Raw genomic sequence first — 17,820 nt, 5'->3', positions numbered from 1 at the left:
CCCCTTACCCTCATCTCCCACCCCCCACCCCCACCCCCGTTACCCTCTGGCAACCACTAAACTATTGTCTGTGTCTATGAGTTTCTGTTTCTCATTTGTTTGTCTTGTTCTTTTGTTGTTTTTGGTTTATATACCACATATCAGTGAAATCACATGGTTCTCTGCTTTTTCTGACTTATTTCGCTCAGCATTACTCTCTCAAGATCCATCCATGTTGTCACAAATGTTCCTATATCATCTTTTCTTACTGCCGAATAGTATTCCATTGTGTATATATACCACAACTTCTTTATCCATTCATCTATCGAAGGACATTTTGGTTGTTTCCATGTCTTGGCCACCGTAAACAAAGCTGCAATGAACATTGGAGCACACGTGTCTTTATCTCTAAATGTTTTCAGATTTTTTGGGTAGATACCCAGGAGAGGGATTGCTGGGTCATATGGCAATTCTATTCGTAATTCTTTGAGAAACCTCCACACTGCCTTCCATAACGGCTGCACCAGTCTGCATTCCCACCAACAGTGTATGAGGGTTCCTTTTTCTCCACAGCCTCTCCAACACTTGTTACTATTTGTCTTGTTGATGATAGCCATTCTGACTGGGGTGAGGTGATATCTCATTGTGGTTTTGATTTGCATTTCTCTGATGATTAGTGATGTCGAGCATTTTTTCATATGTCTATTTGCCATTTGTATGTCCTCTTTGGAGAAATGTCTGTTCAAGTCCTCTGCCCATTTTTCAATTGGGTTGTTTGTTTTTTTGTTGTTGAGTTCCATGAGTTCCTTGTATATTCTGGATACTAGCCCCTTATCGGAGGCACTGTTTGCAAAAATCTTCTCCTATTCACTTGGTGGCCTCTTTATTTTGTCAATGGTTTCTTTTGCTGTGCAGAAGCTTTTAAGTTTCATATAGTCCCATTTGTTTATTTTAGCTTTTACTTCCATTGTCTTTGGAGTCAAGTTCATAAAATGCTCTTTGAACCCAAGGTCCATAAGTTTAGTACCTATGTTTTCTTCTATGCAGTTTATTGTGTCAGGTCTTATGCTTAAGTCTTTTATCCATTTTGAATTAATTTTGGTACATGGTGACAAATAGCAGTCCAGTTTCATTCTTTTGCACGTGGCTATCCAATTCTCCCAGCACCATTTATTGAAGAGGCTGTCTTTGCTCCATTGTATGTTTTTAGCTTCTTTGTCAAAAATTATCTGTCCATATTTATGTGGTTTTATTTCTGGGTTCTCAATTCTATTCCATTGGTCTATGTGTCTGTTTTTCTGCCAATACCATGCTGTTTTGATTATTGTAGCCCTGTAGTACAAGCCAAAGTCAGGAAGTGTGATACCTCCATTATTGCTCTTTTTCCTTAAGATTGCTTTGACTATTCGGGGTCTTTTGGGGTTCCAAACAAATCTGATGATTTTTTGTTCTATTTCTTTAAAATATGCCATTGGGATTTTGATGGGGATTGCATTGAATCTGTATATTGCTTTGGGTAATATGGCCATTTTAACTATGTTGATTCTTCCAATCTATGAGCACGGAATGTCTTTCCATTTCTTTGTGTCTTCTTCAATTTCTTTCAAAAATGTCTTATAGTTTTCAGCATATAGGTCTTTCACATCCTTGGTTAAGTTTATTCCTAGGTATTTTATTCTTTTTGCTGCAATTGCAAAAGGAATTGTGTTTTGTATTTCTTTTTCTGAGATTTCATTGTTAGTATATAGGAAGGCAATGGACTTTTGTGCGTTGATTTTGTAGCCGGCAACTTTACTGTATTCGTTGATTGTTTCTAATAGCTTTTTGGTGGGTCTTTAGGGTTTTCTATATATAGCATCATGTCATCTGCAAAGAGTGATAATTTAACTTCTTCATTCCCAATTTGGATGCCTTTTATTTCTTTCTCTTGCCTGATTGCTCTGGCAAGGACTTCCAACACTATGTTGAAAAGCAGAGGTGATAGGGGACAGCCCTGTCGTGTTCCTGAACGTAGAGCAAAGGGCTTCAGTTTTTCTCCATTAATTATGAGATTAGCAGAGGGTTTGTCATATATGGCCTTTATTATGTTAAGGTATTTTCCTTCTGTACCCATTTTATTAAGTGTTTTAATCATAAATGGATGTTGTATCTTGTCAAATGCTTTTTCTGCATCAATTGATATAATCATATGATTTTTGTCCTTTATTTTGTTTATGTGATGTATCACATTGATGGATTTGCGTATGTTGAACCATCCTTGTGCCCCGGGGATGAACCCCACTTGGTCGTGATGAATAATCTTTTTAATGCATTGTTGTATTCGATTTGCTATAATTTTATTTAGGATTTTTGCATCGGTATTCATCAGAGATATTGGTCTGTAGTTTTCTTTTTTTGTGCTGTCCTTACCAGGTTTTGGTATCAGGGTAATGTTGGCCTCATAGAATGAGTTAGGGAGTACTGTCTCTTCTTCAATTTTTTGGAAGAGTTTGTGCAGAATTGGTATTAGATCCTCTTTGAAGGTTTGGTAGAATTCACTAGTGAAGCCATCTGGTCCCGGACTTTTGCTTTTGGGAAGGTTTTGGATGACTGATTCAATTTCGTTACTGGTGATCGGTCTGTTTAGATTTTCCAGTTCTTCATGGTTCAGCCTTGGAAGGCTATATGTTTCTAAGAACTTGTCCATTTCTTCTAGGTTGTTGAATTTGGTGGCATATAGTCCTTCATAGTATTCTTGGATGATCCTTTGTATTTCTGTGGTGTCCGTGATAACTTCCCCTTTTACGTTTCTGATTTTGTTAATCAGTGTCTTCTCTCTTTTTATCTTAATAAGTCTAGCCAAGGGTTTGTCAATTTTGTTAATCTTTTCAAAGAACCAGCTCTTTGTCATATTAATTTTTTCTATTGTGTTTTTGTTCTCTATTTCATTTAGTTCTGCTCTAATTTTTGTTATTTCCTTTCTTCTGCTGACCTTGGGTTTTACTTGTTCTTCTTTTTCTAGTTCTTTAAGGTGTAACATGAGGTTATTTATTTGGGAGTTTTCTTGTTTCTTGAGATAGGCCTGTAATGAGATAAATTTCCCTCTTAAAACTGCTTTCGCTGCATCCCAAAAATTTTGGTAGGATGTATTTTCATTGTCATTTATTTCAATGTATCTTTTGATCTCTCCTCTAACTTCTTCTTTGACCCAGTCCTTCTTTAAAAGTATGTTGTTTAGTCTCCATGTATTTGTGTTTTTTCCCGCTTTCTTTTTACAGTTGATATCCAATTTCAAAGCCTTGTGATCAGAGAATATGCATGGTATGATTTCAATCTTCTTAAATTTGTTGAGACTGATTTTATGTCCCAATATATGGTCTATCCTTGAGAATGTTCCATGTACACTAGAAAAGAATGTGTAGTCTGATGTTTTAGGATGAAGTGCTCTATAAATGTCAATTATGTCCGTTTCATCTAATGTGTCATTCAGTGCTACTATTTCGTTATTTATTTTCTGTTTGGATGATCTATCCATAGCTGTCAATGATGTATTTAAGTCCCCTAGTATAATTGTGTTTTGGTCAATTTCTCCCTTTAGTTCTGTTAGTAGTTGCTTGGTGTATTTCGGTGCTCCCTGATTGGGGGCATAAATATTGATGACTGTTATGTCTTCTTGTTGTACAGTCCCCTTCACCATTATGAAATGTCCATCTTTGTCTCTTGTTACCTTTTTCACCTTGAAGTCTGTTTCATCTGATATCATTATGGCTACACCTGATTTTCTCTGGGTACCATTTGCTTGGAGTGTCAATTTCCACCCTTTCACTTTGAGTCTATGCTTGTCCTTGTAGCTGAGGTGTGTCTCTTGGAGACAGCATATGGTTGGGTTTAGTTTTTTGATCCAATCTGCTACTCTGTGCCTTTTTATTGGTGAGTTCAGTCCATTTACATTTAGAGTAATTATTGATATGTGACGATTTCCTGTCATTCTATCCTTAGTTTTCTGGTAAGGTTGTGTCTCCATTGTTTCTTTGCCTTTTTGTTGTTGTCTATTATTTCTGTGTGGTGGTATTCTATGATGTTTCCCTCTGTTTCTTTTTTTATTTCAGTATGTATTTCAATTCTGGATTTATTTTGAGTGGTTACCCTTAAGTTTATGTAAAAGAAAGTTTGATATTTAGAGTATTCCATTTTCTTCAGCACGCTTACTTTCTCCATTCCCATATTCCGGTTCAGGCCTTTACTCTCCCCCTTTTTGAGTTTTGTTTGCCACAAATTGTCCCTGTTGATGGTGGTCGAATGGCCTCCTTTAGTATTTCTTGTAGTGCAGGTCGTGTATTAGAAAATTCCCTCAGCTTCTGTATGTCTGGAAAGGTCTTTATTCCTCCTTCATATCTAAAGGATATCTTTGCTGGATATATTATTCTTGGCTCATGGTTTCTCTCTTTCAATAGTTTGAATATTTGGTTCCACTCCCTCCTTGCTTGTAGAGTTTCTGCTGAAAAATCTGATGATAATCTAATGGGCTTTCCTTTGTAAGTTACCGTCTTCTTTTCCCTGGCTGCCTTGAGGATTCTTTCTTTGTCGTTGATTTTAGACATCTTCAATACAATGTGCCTTGGAGAAGGTCTGTTGGGATTGAGGTAACTAGGTGTTCTATTTGCTTCTTGGATTCGAGGGTCCAGTTCTGTCCACAAATTTGGGAAGTTCTCATCGACAATTTGTTTGAATATATTCTCTGTTCCCTTCTCTCTTTCTTCTCCTTCTGGTATGCCCATTATTCTTATATTGCTCTTTCTGATGGAGTCAGAAAGTTCTTGTAGAGTTCTTTCATTTCTTTTAAGTCTCAAGTCTCTTTCTTCTTCAATTTGTGTCATTTCCAGGTTTCTATCTTCGATGTCACTGATTCTTTGCTCCATCTGGTCAACTCTACTACCTAAGCTGGTTATTTCATTCTTAATTTCTTCTATTGAGTTCTTAATCTCCAGAAATTCTATTTGGTTCTTTTATAAGATTTCAATCTCTTTCGTAAAATGTTCATGCTGTTCTTTGATTGAGTTTCTGAGTTCCTTTAACTGCCTATCTGTGTTTTCTTGTATCTCGTTGAGTTTTTTCAGAACTGCAATCTTGAATTCTCTGTCATTTAAGTCACATATTTCTGTATCTTTAAGTGCCTTCTCTGGCGATTTTTCACTTTCTTTCTGAGCTATCTTGTTGCCTTGGTTATTCATGGCGATTACTGGTTTACTATTTCTCTTCCTAGACATCTACAGGAGTGACTTCTGCAACAGGCTGATAGAAAGCGGTCTTTCTTTTGTTTGCCAGTATTGTTGGTAGAATGTTTTATTATTTCTCCAACTGCAACTTATTTTTCTTCTCCCACACAGTAGTGCTATGTTTTCTCTGCACTATTCCAACTTCTCACGCAATGGGGGGATTCCCTGGGAGACGGGCTTCTCCTCTGTTAATAGTTCATCTAGGTCACAGGGCGCAGTGTCCAGGTGGGTATGCGGAGAGCTTTTGATGTTCGAAAGCTCTTCCAGCTGCTGATTCAGAGCCCGTATATTTCAGCAGTTCTGTTTACTCCTGCAGGGATCCGCCCAGATAGGTGGGGTCAGGGGCGGGCTGAGTTGTGAGAGGTGGCCCAGAGCAATGGCGGCGACCACCACCACAGCCGGTCGTGCTTCCACTGCTCTCTCCCCTTTGCTGGAACTAGTTGGGCTGTGAATTTGTGTTTGCGGTCCACAGATCTCAAAACAGCAAATTTTCTGTTGTTTTGATCTGACACTGCTACTGTTTCGCTTCTAGCACTGGGCAGGAGGGGCAGGGCGAGCTCTGGGAGGGGAGGGAGGGGGCGGCTAGTCTCAGTGCCTAAGGCTCCGTTCTCTGCTCGGCAGTGCGGGCTTAAACCACCGTGTTCAGCCTTTTTCCCTCAGTCTTTTCTCCGAGGTCTCTGCCGTGAGCGTTGGGTTCAGCCGAGTTATATGCTGTCCCCTCAGCCCTGTGGAGCCCTGGCGGAGCCCTAGCAGTCCGATCTCCCGCAGCTGCGGTAGTTCCAGGAAGCAGCGAGCTCGGCGCACTGAGCTAGGTCTGCGTCCTGCGCCCGCGCGGTTCCGTCTCCGCGCGCTTCTCCCTTTCCTCCTCCCTCCACTCGCGCGAATCTCCCACCTGTAGGTGATTTCAGTCGGTAGTGGGCCTCTTCGTGTTGCTTGTCTGCTGTGCAGGGAGTCCTTTGTGGAGTTTTTGTTGTTCGATTCTTTGTAAATTCCAGGGGAGTTTTACAGAGGCTCACCTCACTCCGCCATTTTTCCGGAAGTCTCTCATGATTTTTCTTTTCCATTTTGTTAATGTGGTGTATCACATTAATTGATTTGCAGATATTGAATCAACCTTGCTTACCAGGAATGAATCCCACTTGATTGTGGTGTATGATCTATTTAATGTATTTCTGAATTAGGTTTGCTAATATTTTGTTGAGGATTTTTACATCTATGTTCATCAAGGATATGGTCCTATAACTTTCTTTTTTTGTAATGTCTTTGTATGGTTTTGGAATCAGGGTAATGATGGCCTTGTAGAATTTGCTTGGGAGCCTCCTCTCCTCTTGAATTTTTGTAATAATTTGAGAAAAATAGGTGCTAATTCTTTTTTAAATGTTTGGTAAAATTCACCTGTGAAGCAATCTGGTCCAGGACTTCTGTTTGTTGAGAACTTGTTGCTTCTTGATTAAATTTCATTGGTAATAATTGATCAGTTCAGATTTTCTGTTTCTTCCTGATTCAGCCTTGGAAGTTTGTATGCTTCTAGGAATTTATCAATTTCTTCCAGATTGTCTAATTTGTTGGTGTATAGTTGCTCATAGTATTTTCTTAGAATGCTTTTTTTTTCTTTTTAAGATTTTATTGGGGGAAGGGGAACAGTGTGTATTGCCAGGACTTTATTGGGGAACAGTGTTTTTCTTTTTTTCCCCCAGGATCTATCAGCTCCAAGTCAAATTGTTCGATCTTAGTTGTGGAGGGCACAGCTAAGTTCCAAGTCCAGTCGCTGTTTTCAATCTAGTTGCGGGGGGCGCAGCCCACCATCCCATGAGGGGGTCGAACCAGCAACCTTGTTAAGAGCATGCACTCTAACCAACTGAGCCATCCAGCTGCCCCTTGGCAGCTCAGCTCAAGTTGTTGTCTTCAATCTAGTTGCAGAGGGCACAGCTCACTGGCCCACGTGGGAATCAAACTGGCGACCTTACTGTTTTGAGCACTGCACTCTAAACCATTGAGCCAACCGGCTGCGCCCTCTCTTTTTTCTTGATGAGTCTGGTTAAAGGTTTATCAACTTTGTTTATCTTTTCAAAAAACCAGCTGTTGTTTTCATTGATCTTTCTTTTATTTAGCCTCTATTTTGTTTATTTCCCTCTGGTCTTTATTATTTCATTCCTTCCACTCACTTTGGGCTTTGTTTGCTCTTCTTTTTCCAATTCCATTAAGTGTAAAGTTAGATTGTCTGAGATTTTTCTTGTTTCTTGAGGTAAGCCTGCATTACTAAGAATTTCACTCTGAGGACTGCATTCACTGTGTCCCATAGATTTTGTATTGCTGTGTGTTCGTTTTTATTTGTCTCGAGGTATCTTTTGATTTCTTCCTTGATCTCATGGTTAACCTATTGATTGTTTAGTAGCCTGTTATTCAGCCTCCATGTGTTTGTGTATTTTTCAGTTTTTTGTTTTATTTTTGTAATTGATTTCTAGCTTCGTACCATTTCGGTCAAAGAAGATGCTTTTTTTTTTTCCTTCATGTTTAATTATTTTATTTTATTTTTTTTAACATTTTTTAAAATTAGCTTCAGGTGTACAAAACAATGTAATAGTTAGACATTTATCATTTATATCCCTCACGCAGTGATAACCCCCTCCCCCCATCTACATCCCCTCTGACATCGCACACAGCCATTACATTTCCACTGTCTCTATTCCTAATGCTGTACTTCACTTCTTGTAACTATATATACATAATTGTAGTTGACATTCATTATTGTTCAGCTTCAGCTTCAGGTGTCCAGTGTAGTGATCAGGCATCTACATCATCCTTGAGGTGGTCTCCCTAATGAGACAAGTGCCCATCGGATACCCTACAAAATCTTTACAACATTATTGATTATATTCCCCAAATTGACTTTCATATCCCCATGGCAATCTTGTGGTTACTGACTGCTTTCTAATCCCTTTACCTTCCCCGTTATCCCCACCTTCCCCTCCCATCTAGCAACCCTCAGTTTTTCCTCTATGTCTCTGAGACTGTTTCTGATTAGTTCATTCATTTATTCTTTTCTTTAGATTCCACATATAAGTGAGATCGTATGATAATTGTCTTTCTCTGTCTGACTTATTTCACTTAACATAATGTTCTCTACGTCCATCCATACTGTTTCATTCTTGATTTCATTCTTCTTTATGGCTAGATTTCATTCTTCTTTATGGCTGCATAATACTCCATTGTATAAATGTACCACCGTTTCTTAATCCAATCTTCTACCGATGGGCATTTCGGTTGTTCCCATGTCTTGGCTATTGTTAATAGTGCTGCAATAAACATGGGGGGGGGGTGCATAAATCTTTTTGAATTAGAGTTTTGAATTTCTCTGGATAGATACCTAGGAGTGGAATTGCTGGGTCATAAGGTAGTTCCATTTTCAGATTTTCGAGATACCTCCATACTGTTTTCCATAGTGGCTACACCAATCTGCCATCCCACCAACAGTGCACAATGGTTCCCTTTTCTCCACATCCTCGCCAGCACTTATTGTTTGTTGATTTATTGATGATAGCCATTTTGACTGGGGTATAAGCTTTCAATCTTCTTAAATTTATTAAGACTTGTGGCCTAACATGTGGTCTATCTTGGAAAATGTTCCATCTGCACTTGAAAAGAATTTATTGAAAAGAATTTATAGTCTGCTGCTTTAAGGTGAAATGCACTAAAATTATCAATTAAATCCCTCTGGTCTAGTGTGTCAGTTAAGGCCTCTGTTTCCTTGTTGATTTTCTGTCTGGAAGATCTGTCAGTTGATATCAAAGTGGTATTAAAGTCCCCTACTATGATTGTGTTACTGTCAATCTCTCCCTTTATGTCAGTCACCATTTGTTTTATATATTTAGGTGCTCCTATGTTGGGTGCATAGATGTTTACTGGGGTTATGCTCTTTTGTTGGATTGATCCCTTTAATATTATGTAATGTCCCTCTTTGTCTCTTATTATAGTCTTCATGTTAAAGTCTATTTTGTTGAATATAAGTATGGCTACTCCAACTTTTTTTCATTTCTATTTGTGTGAAATATCTTCTTCCATCTCTTTACTTTCAGTTCATGTGTGTTTTTTTATCTGAGGTGGGTCTCTGTAGACAACATATGTATGGGTCTTATTTTCTTATCCATTCAGCTACTTTATGTCTTTTGATTGGAGCATTTAGTCTATTTACATTTAAAGTGATTATTGATAGGTATGTAGTTATTGCCATTTTATTATTCATATTTTTGATCTTTTGTTTGTTTGTCCCCCCCCCACACTTTTTCTTTTTAAAAAAGTCCTTTTAACATTTCTTGTAATACTGGCTTGGTGGTAATGAATTGCTTCAGCTTTTTCTTGTCCGAGAAGCTCTCCAATCTCTCCTTCAATTTTAAATGATAGCCTTGCTGTGTAGAGTAGTCTTGGTTACAGGTCCTTACTTTTCATCACTTTGAATATTCCCTGCCACTCTTTTCTGGCCTGCAAAGTTTCTGTTGAGAAATCAGCTGACAGGCTTATGGGAGCTCCCTTGTAAGTAACTAGTTGTCTTTCTCCTGCTGATTTTAGGATTCTCTCTGTCTTTAACCTTTGCCATTTTAATTTTAATGTGTCTTGGTGTGGGCCTGTTTGGGTTCATTTTGTTTGTGACTCTCTGCTCTTCCTGGGCGTGTATGTGTATTTCCTTCACCCGGTTAGGGAAGTTTTCAGTCATTATTTCTTCATATAGGTTTTTGATCCCTGGCTCCTTCTCTTCTTCTTCTTGGACTCCTATGATGTGAATGTTGTTATGCATGATGTGGTCCCAGAGGTCCCTTAAACTATCTTCAATTTTTTTTAATTATTTTTTCTTTTTGTTATTCTGATTGGGTGTTGTCTGCTACCTTGTCTCCTAAATCACTGATTAGATCCATTGCTTCCTCTAATCTGCTGTTGGTTCATTTTAGTGTATTCTTCATTTTCAGTTATTGTATTCTTTACTTCCGACTGATTCTTTTTTATGGTATCTATGTCCTTCTTTATGCTTACTATCTCTTTGTTGAAGTTCTCACTAAGTTCATTAAGCACTTTTTATAACCAGTGTGTTAACCTCTGTCTCTAGTAGGTTGGTTATCTCCATTTCATTTAGTTCTTTTTCTGGAGTTTTCTCCTGTTCTTTTATTTGGGGCATGTTTCTTTGTTTCTGCATTCTGGCTGCCTCTTTGTGATTGCTTCTATGTGTTAGGTAGATCTCCCATGTGTCTTAGTCTTTGCCGTATGGCCTTATGCAGTAGGTGTCCTGTGTGGTCCGGTGACACAGTCTCCATGATCACCTGCTACAGGGGTCAGGGGAGGGAACTAGGAGAGGAGGGTTACATAGGGGGCTTCATTCTATCTGTGATGTTAAATTCATAAAGTTGTTTTTAAAATACCTATTTGAGTGACTGTGAGAAAATGCAAAACTGACAAGCTGGTGGTATGTGTAACAGAGACTGCCAGCTGCCTACCTAATATCCACTTTCTTTCTTTCTTACTGATTTATTGGGGGCAGCACATGCCCAGTTCAAAAGAAAAAGAAACTGCATATTCCAGCTTCCCTTGCAGTGTGGTGGCCATATTAGCAATTTTGGGCCAACAAGATGACAATGAGAGTTATTAAAGGCACGTTATGGGAAAGCTCCTCAACAGAAGAGGTGACAACTGACAGCATGGTTTCTTTTTACTCTTAACCCTCTTCCCTTTCTTCTTCCTACCTAAAACTAGGTAGGGCAGGACTGTTGGAGTTGCAGCTGCCATCATGGACTGCAAGGCCAACTTGAGGATGGGAACCAAGAGTAAGATGGCAGAACATAAAGATAGAGGGAGCTGAGCATTGATGAGATCAGGGAGCCCAAAACCAGCCCTCAACGGCTGCCTCCTGAACTCACTTCATCAGGGAAAAATAATCTCTATATTTAAGCCATTTGGGTTGGGGTTTGTCCGCTCACAGCAACTGCTCCTCAGAGCATAGCACTTGGGGAGCCCACCGTCTCTCATTGCAAGTGCAGATGACAGTGCCCTAAGTCCTTTATTTGCTAATCCTCTTCTGTTCTTCGCCTTTCCAGAGTCTAGGTTTCAAGCTTGTTGAGCCTGCCTTTTTTTTTTTTCCCCTCCTCTTCTTGCCAAACAATAAAATTTCAGCATTTAGCCTTGAAAAATCTAAGCCTTTCCTATGCTGGTAAAAGATATCTCAGCGAGACAGGAAAGAAAATGTTCCCACACCCCTACAGCTGCAAGACACTCTTCGGAATCACAAAGCTGGTTCCATTAAGTGGGGAACTGAGAATGTTCACCAAAAAAGTTTTTATGTTCTCTTTGGTGTGGAGACTAATGTGCAAGTGTAAACTCCTGTTCTATTTTTCTGTCTGTATAAAAGTATCCTTAGAAGGGTTATCTGTACAAAGCCTTTGGTGTTGGCTGCCACGTCCTGTGAAACAGGACCTGCATCCCCCTCAATGCTGCAAGGCCCACGGCGGGGGGTCATATGTGATCATTTCTCACCCTTTGGATAATATTTAATGTTGCATCTGTTATTTTCTGGAATTTCTGGGTCAAACCATAAGAGGCTCGTTGCCACTTGCATGAAGGAAAAATTAACAAACTAAGACGTTGTTAGATTCCTTATTTGAACCAAGATTCCAAGAGTCTTGTCTCACTGAAATCAACACCGATCTAGCCGTTTTGCTGATAGATTCCTCTGCCCAGAATGTCCTCCTACTCCACCCCTCTCTTATGTCACTAACACTGGCTCCCCCTTCAAGCCCGCCTGGAGTCTCCATCTTGGAAAGACTCTGCCTGTGGCACAGTTGGGTCTCTTCCAAGTCCTCAGCCCTCAGCATCTTCTGGCATATCCCCGCCTTCACTCACATTAGCTAGGGCTGCTCTAGTCACAAGTCACAGGAGCCTGATTCAAACTGGCTTGGGCTAAAACGGAGCTTTGCTGGCTCCTGACAGGGCCACATGCAGGCACAGATGGATGCAGGCACAGGGATGATCATTCACTGCTGTGCTTTGCCCCTGTATTGTCTCTGCTGTACTTCAGGGTAACATCATCCTCAGAGAGGCTCAAAGATGGGGTGACAGCAGCTGCAGACCACATTCTACCAGCCCAGCCAACCCTGCAGAAACGGAAGTCTTGTTCTCGAGGTCCAGAAGCAGCTCAGTGATTCCAATTGGCTCGGCTCAAGTCTCACGTGCGTCTCTGAGCCGATTACTGCAGCTTGTCATGGACTAGGCCTGGGCCCACCCATGAGCCGGGGGTGAGTGGGGCCCTGAGGATGTGAGACAGCCAGTCCATGAAAGTGCAAGGTGAGGTTATCAGTAGACTGAGCTGGCACAAAAGAGCACAGCAATGTGAGGTTGTAATTTGTTTCCTTGTTTGCCTTCTGTGCCTCGCCCACAAAACACAGCCTGGTACACAGTAGGTGCCAAGAAATGACACGAGTGGGGAGTACAAGATGCAGCCTGGGAGATGTCACTTCAATGCCATGCCACTAGAATTTCTCTGATTTTCAAATTCTGATATGTACAGGGGCCAGACAGGAGACAGATGATTGGTGCAGACCAGGGGACCTGTCAGAACTGGGGAGAAAAATGCCCCAGTAGAATTGTTGCATCTTGTGAATTTTTTATTTATTTTTCTTTTTGAGAAGTCAAAAATCTGGACACATGTGTGAAATCTAACATTTAAATTATGACAACTAATTTTTAAAAATTTAAAGCAAGTCACTATTTGAAATTTGAATGAGAGGGGAAGAGCAAGAGCTCTCTGGAAGGTTACCTTTTGGGGTGGGGCTGCTTGGATGACTACCGGAGAGTGCGGTCACCCCACATCAACCCCACAGGTAGACTGCCGTGTGAGGGGCCAGCACAAGAGGAGAGCCATCTCCTTGGAGTGGCTCTCACATTTTCCACCTGGAAGCAGGCTTGTCTTCCTCACAATGCCCTTTGGCCCCAGCTGAGCAGAACTGATTGTCCCAGGGCCTCTCGGAGACCCTAAGGAGACTTTGACTGGAGCGGCTTTAAACATTCTTCACAGAAGATGATTGAGTCTTGATTTGCTGGATGCATTCAGCTGAGTCACCAGCTCCAAACAATATGAGAAATAAAACATTAGCCATGCTCTGGTGGCCAGTGGGTACTTCCTGATACGCAGGCCAATTACATGAGCGGTCCCACCAGCAGCCCCCATGCCACGCCCCCAACAGCCAAGGTCCTGGTTAGAAGCCGAGATTAGGCAGCCCCTTAGGGAAGCTTCACCATGCCAAGCCCTGCACAGGATGGGTGTGGGGGGCTTTACAGAGGCCTAGGAGGCCTGATCGGTGCCACATTACAGGTGGGGAAAATGATGCACAGAGAGCGAGCAGCCCTGCGAAGGTCATAAGTGAGGGAAAGGAAGAGCTGGGACTGGGAACCAGGCTGTCTGCTCCATGCCCAGTGTGCATTCTGGACCCCAGTCTGCCATAAATGCCAGGAGGCTCTCTGTCCCCTCCCGGGCAATCCTTTGGGGGTTTTCTCTGCAGGTTCTTCATGGTGCAGGTTCTTCATGGTGCATTAGCCTCAGAGGCAATGCTTGAAGCCCATTCTATTCAGGAAGTGTTTCTTTGAGTCTTGGCCGTGGGTTGCAGTGGTTAGGGGCCTGAGGTCAAATCCCACCCTGCCTCGTGTTTGTCCATGGGCTCTCTCTACCTCTCAGCTTCCCCATCTGTGAAGTGGGCATCTTAACAGTATGGGACTGTGTAACATGGAGTGTTCAGAACTACTGTGGTCACTGTCCCTTGGATGACAAACAACTGTCATTTTTCCCTGGGATAACCAACAGCCTTCATTTCTGACACAGGGTCCTGAAGGACGACCCTGACTTCCTCTCGATGTGACACCATCTCCAGTTCACACCTTCTATACCAGTGCTACTAGGGATACAGTGTGGCAACCCACTCTCTCCTGGGCCCACATCCTAGGTCCGCTTCCCACGAAAAATAACTGCACCTGTCTGAGCCTCGGCGTCCTCATTTGTAAAATGGAAGTCAGGGAAGAACACCTGTCTTTCAGGGCACTTATCAGGACTACCGCAGAATTATCTCTGGTGGATGCCCCACACATGTGAACGAGGATCACCAACTCTAAAAGGAGACTGATCCTCTGACACATAGCAACCCCATGAAACCCAGAAGGGCCTGCCTTGGCCCTCTCCTGCTGAGGTAGAGCCCATGTACAAATCCCCAGGGACTCAGGGTGCTCGGGACCCACGTCCTTTAAGTCTCACTTGGTTTTTTCAATTCTGGGAAGTGTGGGTCGTCTTTAGCTCAGTCAGGTTGCCACTTCACTCCAGGCCACTTTCACCAATCTGTTCACTGGGGCTTAGAACCAAGCGGGTATCTTTGACCCCTCAATCCTCTACAAACCCACTTCTGAGACTGAGGACACATGTTGCTGGTGGCGGCAGCCTCCCTTTACGATGGTTCAACAGCTACTTCTCTAGGCTGGCTGTGTCCCCTGTGACTGCCTGTCCTGGGGAGGCAGACGAGCACTCAGTGCAGGAAGAACTGGGAGACGGAGTTGTCTCGAGCAGCCCATCTGCCATAGGCTTGGTGACATGGCACTGGACAGCCTAGATGGCAGGTGCAGGCAACCTGAGCATTGTTGGAAATAGGCCCAGGAAACTAGCTACTCTGCAGAGGGGCCACAGCCCTGATCCCTAGGAGAGAACATGGCTGCCCCTCCTCAGGGCCTGGGATTGCAAAGTACAGGCAGTTTTTCAGTGACATCTTTTCCGGAAAAGGACAATGCTTCCTAAGTTGGCATTCCAGGAGGCAGCTCAGCACAGGGTACCCGAGATACTCTAATAAGCAGTAGCCATGGGTGTCAGTGTTTTCTCAGCTTCACAGACCCCATCTCCAAAAACAAGTTTGTGCCACCATAATGCATCAGCTCTTTCCCAGGATCACATAAGTCCCGTCCTCAAAGTGAGGCTGCTGGAACCTGAAGTGAGGGGGAAGGCTAGGGCATTTGGATTATGAGACTGGCCAAAGTGTCTCTGAGGAAGGGAAGCCACAAATGGGAAGAACAACTTTTGCATGAAACTGACACAAAAATGAAGTCTGAAAATGAGGCCCATGAGACAGATGAGGGGGTGACCCTGTGAACCCACAACTGTTCCTTCCTTTCTTTCAGCTGAGGTCTTGTTCTCCCTATTTGTTATAAATCAAATTAACTGAGCACCTACTGTGTATCAAGTGGCCTATCTCATTTAACCCTTGCATCAGGCAGGATACGCCAGGATATGATGCAGTAACAACTCCAAATCTTAGAGCTTAAAGGACAAGGTTTACTTCTCATTCTGGTTATGTGTTCAGTGCAGCTTAGCAGAGGAACTGTTCTCATGGAGCTCCCTTAGGGACAGACTGACAGAGGCTCTGCTTGACATGGCTCTACCATTACTGTGGCAGGACAGAATGATGTGCTAGCAATTAAATACTTCTACCCGGAAATGACACCTGCCACTTCTTCTCACATTTCATAGATCAAAGATTGTCACATGGCATTACCCGCCTTCAAAGGGTAATAATCTTGTACATGTGTCCAGAAGAAGGGGAAGCAGAATGTGTGAGCGATCCCCAAGAGAACCCATTTACACAGGTGCTGTGGATCCCAGTACACAAGCCTGAGGGGATTTCTAGAAGGCTGCTAATTTCCAACTTGGCTCTATTCTGCTGAGTGGGTGGAAGATTTTACCTCTGTCACTCTTGGGGTTTGTCTGCCTGGTCCATGGACTTGGTCAAGGACCCAGAATCTTGCACATCACCATATCAAGGCTTTCAGAACCCCCCACTCTTCTACATGATGTCTGTTGCCACCCAGGCACAGCACACAAGTTGTGGTCCAAGCAGAACAGACATGAGCAGGGATCTTCAGTGTCAGGATGTCAGGGGGACCGAGTGCCATTTGTTATGGGCTGAATTGTGTCCCCCCCACCAAATTCACATGTTGAAGCCCTAACCCTCAGTACCTCAGAATGTGACTGTATTTGGAGATAGGTTAAGAAGTTATTAAGTTAAAATGAGGCTGTTAGGGTGGGTCCTAATCCAGCCTGACTGGTGCTCCTATAGGAAGAGGAAATTTGGGCCTACTGAGAGGTACCAGAGATGAGCACGCACAAAGGCCATGTGAGGACCCAGTGAGAAGGTGGCCATCTGCAAGCCAAGGAGGTGGCCTCAGAAGTAACGAATCCTACTGATGCCTTGATCTTGGACTTCCAGCCTCCAGAACTGTGACAATGAATGTTGAAGCTGTCCAGTCTGTGGTACTTTGTTATGACACCCAAGCAAACTAGTACCACATGGGTCATGTGTTCACACTTGTTATCACTGAACCTCCAGTGCTCCTGGCCACAGGTACCTGCAGGTCTCAGAGCTCTGCTTTGCTGATGCCACACACAGGCTGGGAGACTCTTTGTAGCAGCTGAGAACCCTGTGCCCAGGGTCTTCCTCCATAAACTCACAATTGTGCCATCTTATCTAGAACCTGGCCTTCACCATGCCTGGGCCCCCAATGCTGAGGGCCTCACAGACCTCACTCCCAAGGGAATTCCCACCTGTTTCTTTCCACAAGCCCCTGCTGCCCTCTGTAACCCTAGGCATTTGAAAACAAAGTCAGAAAGTCATCCACCAGCTGCAAGCTTTCTTGGGCAAGGAAGCCCAGGACTAAATTCCTGCTGATGTGGAAAGGAGAAAGGTGAAGTTCAGGAAGAAAAACATACAAATCTATTTCTTGAAATGTTATCCTCTCTCCCTCAAATAACCTGTTGGGAGGGCATACCATCATCCTCACATTTCAATTAGGATTGGGCTTGCCATAAACAAAATAGTTGCTTTCTCTTGTATAACAGATGTCTGTTGGTAACAGTCCAATGCTGGTATGGCAGCACCATCATCACTAGGGACAGGGCTTGTTTGTCTTTCTATTTGAACATTCTTGGTGAATAGCTTCCCCAAGTTGCCTCATCATCCAAGATGGCTGCTGGAGAGTCAGTCATCACATTTGCATTCCAGGAAGCAGGAAGGAGGAAGGCAGGAGGACAAAAGTACATCTCCTAGTTGAGTCAAGCACGCTTTAAACAGCCTATGCTAAAAAGAAGTCTCTTCTACTTCTGCTAAAATACCATTGGCCAAAACTTGGTCACATGTGAGTGCAATGGAAGGAGGAAAATGTCACCTTTTACCTGGTGCTTCACTGACCCACAAAACATCAGAGTGTGGTTACTAAGGGAGGAAAAAATGGATATCAGATGGCAACCAGTCATCTGTTACCACGTTCCTGATGAGGAAACTGAGGGTCAGAGAGAAGACATGACTTGCCCAAGGCCCACAGCCAATGAGCATCAGCAGTAGGGAGGTAAGCCTGGTACTTGGGCTATATATGGTGAACTCCATCACCATATCAAGGCTTCCAGAACCCCCCACATCCTGGCCACTCTTCTACACGATGTCTGTCCCACCCAGGCACAGCATACAAGTTGTGGTCCAAGCAGAACAGATGTGACCAGGCTCTTCAAGAAGATCAAAAATTTGAA

This window comes from Rhinolophus sinicus, chromosome 4 (assembly GCF_057876585.1).
Source record: "Rhinolophus sinicus isolate RSI-liver-muscle chromosome 4, RSI-T2T, whole genome shotgun sequence".
Lineage (NCBI taxonomy): Eukaryota > Metazoa > Chordata > Mammalia > Chiroptera > Rhinolophidae > Rhinolophus > Rhinolophus sinicus.
The sequence above is the reverse complement of the archived record's forward strand: the minus strand, read 5'-3'. Positions refer to the sequence as shown.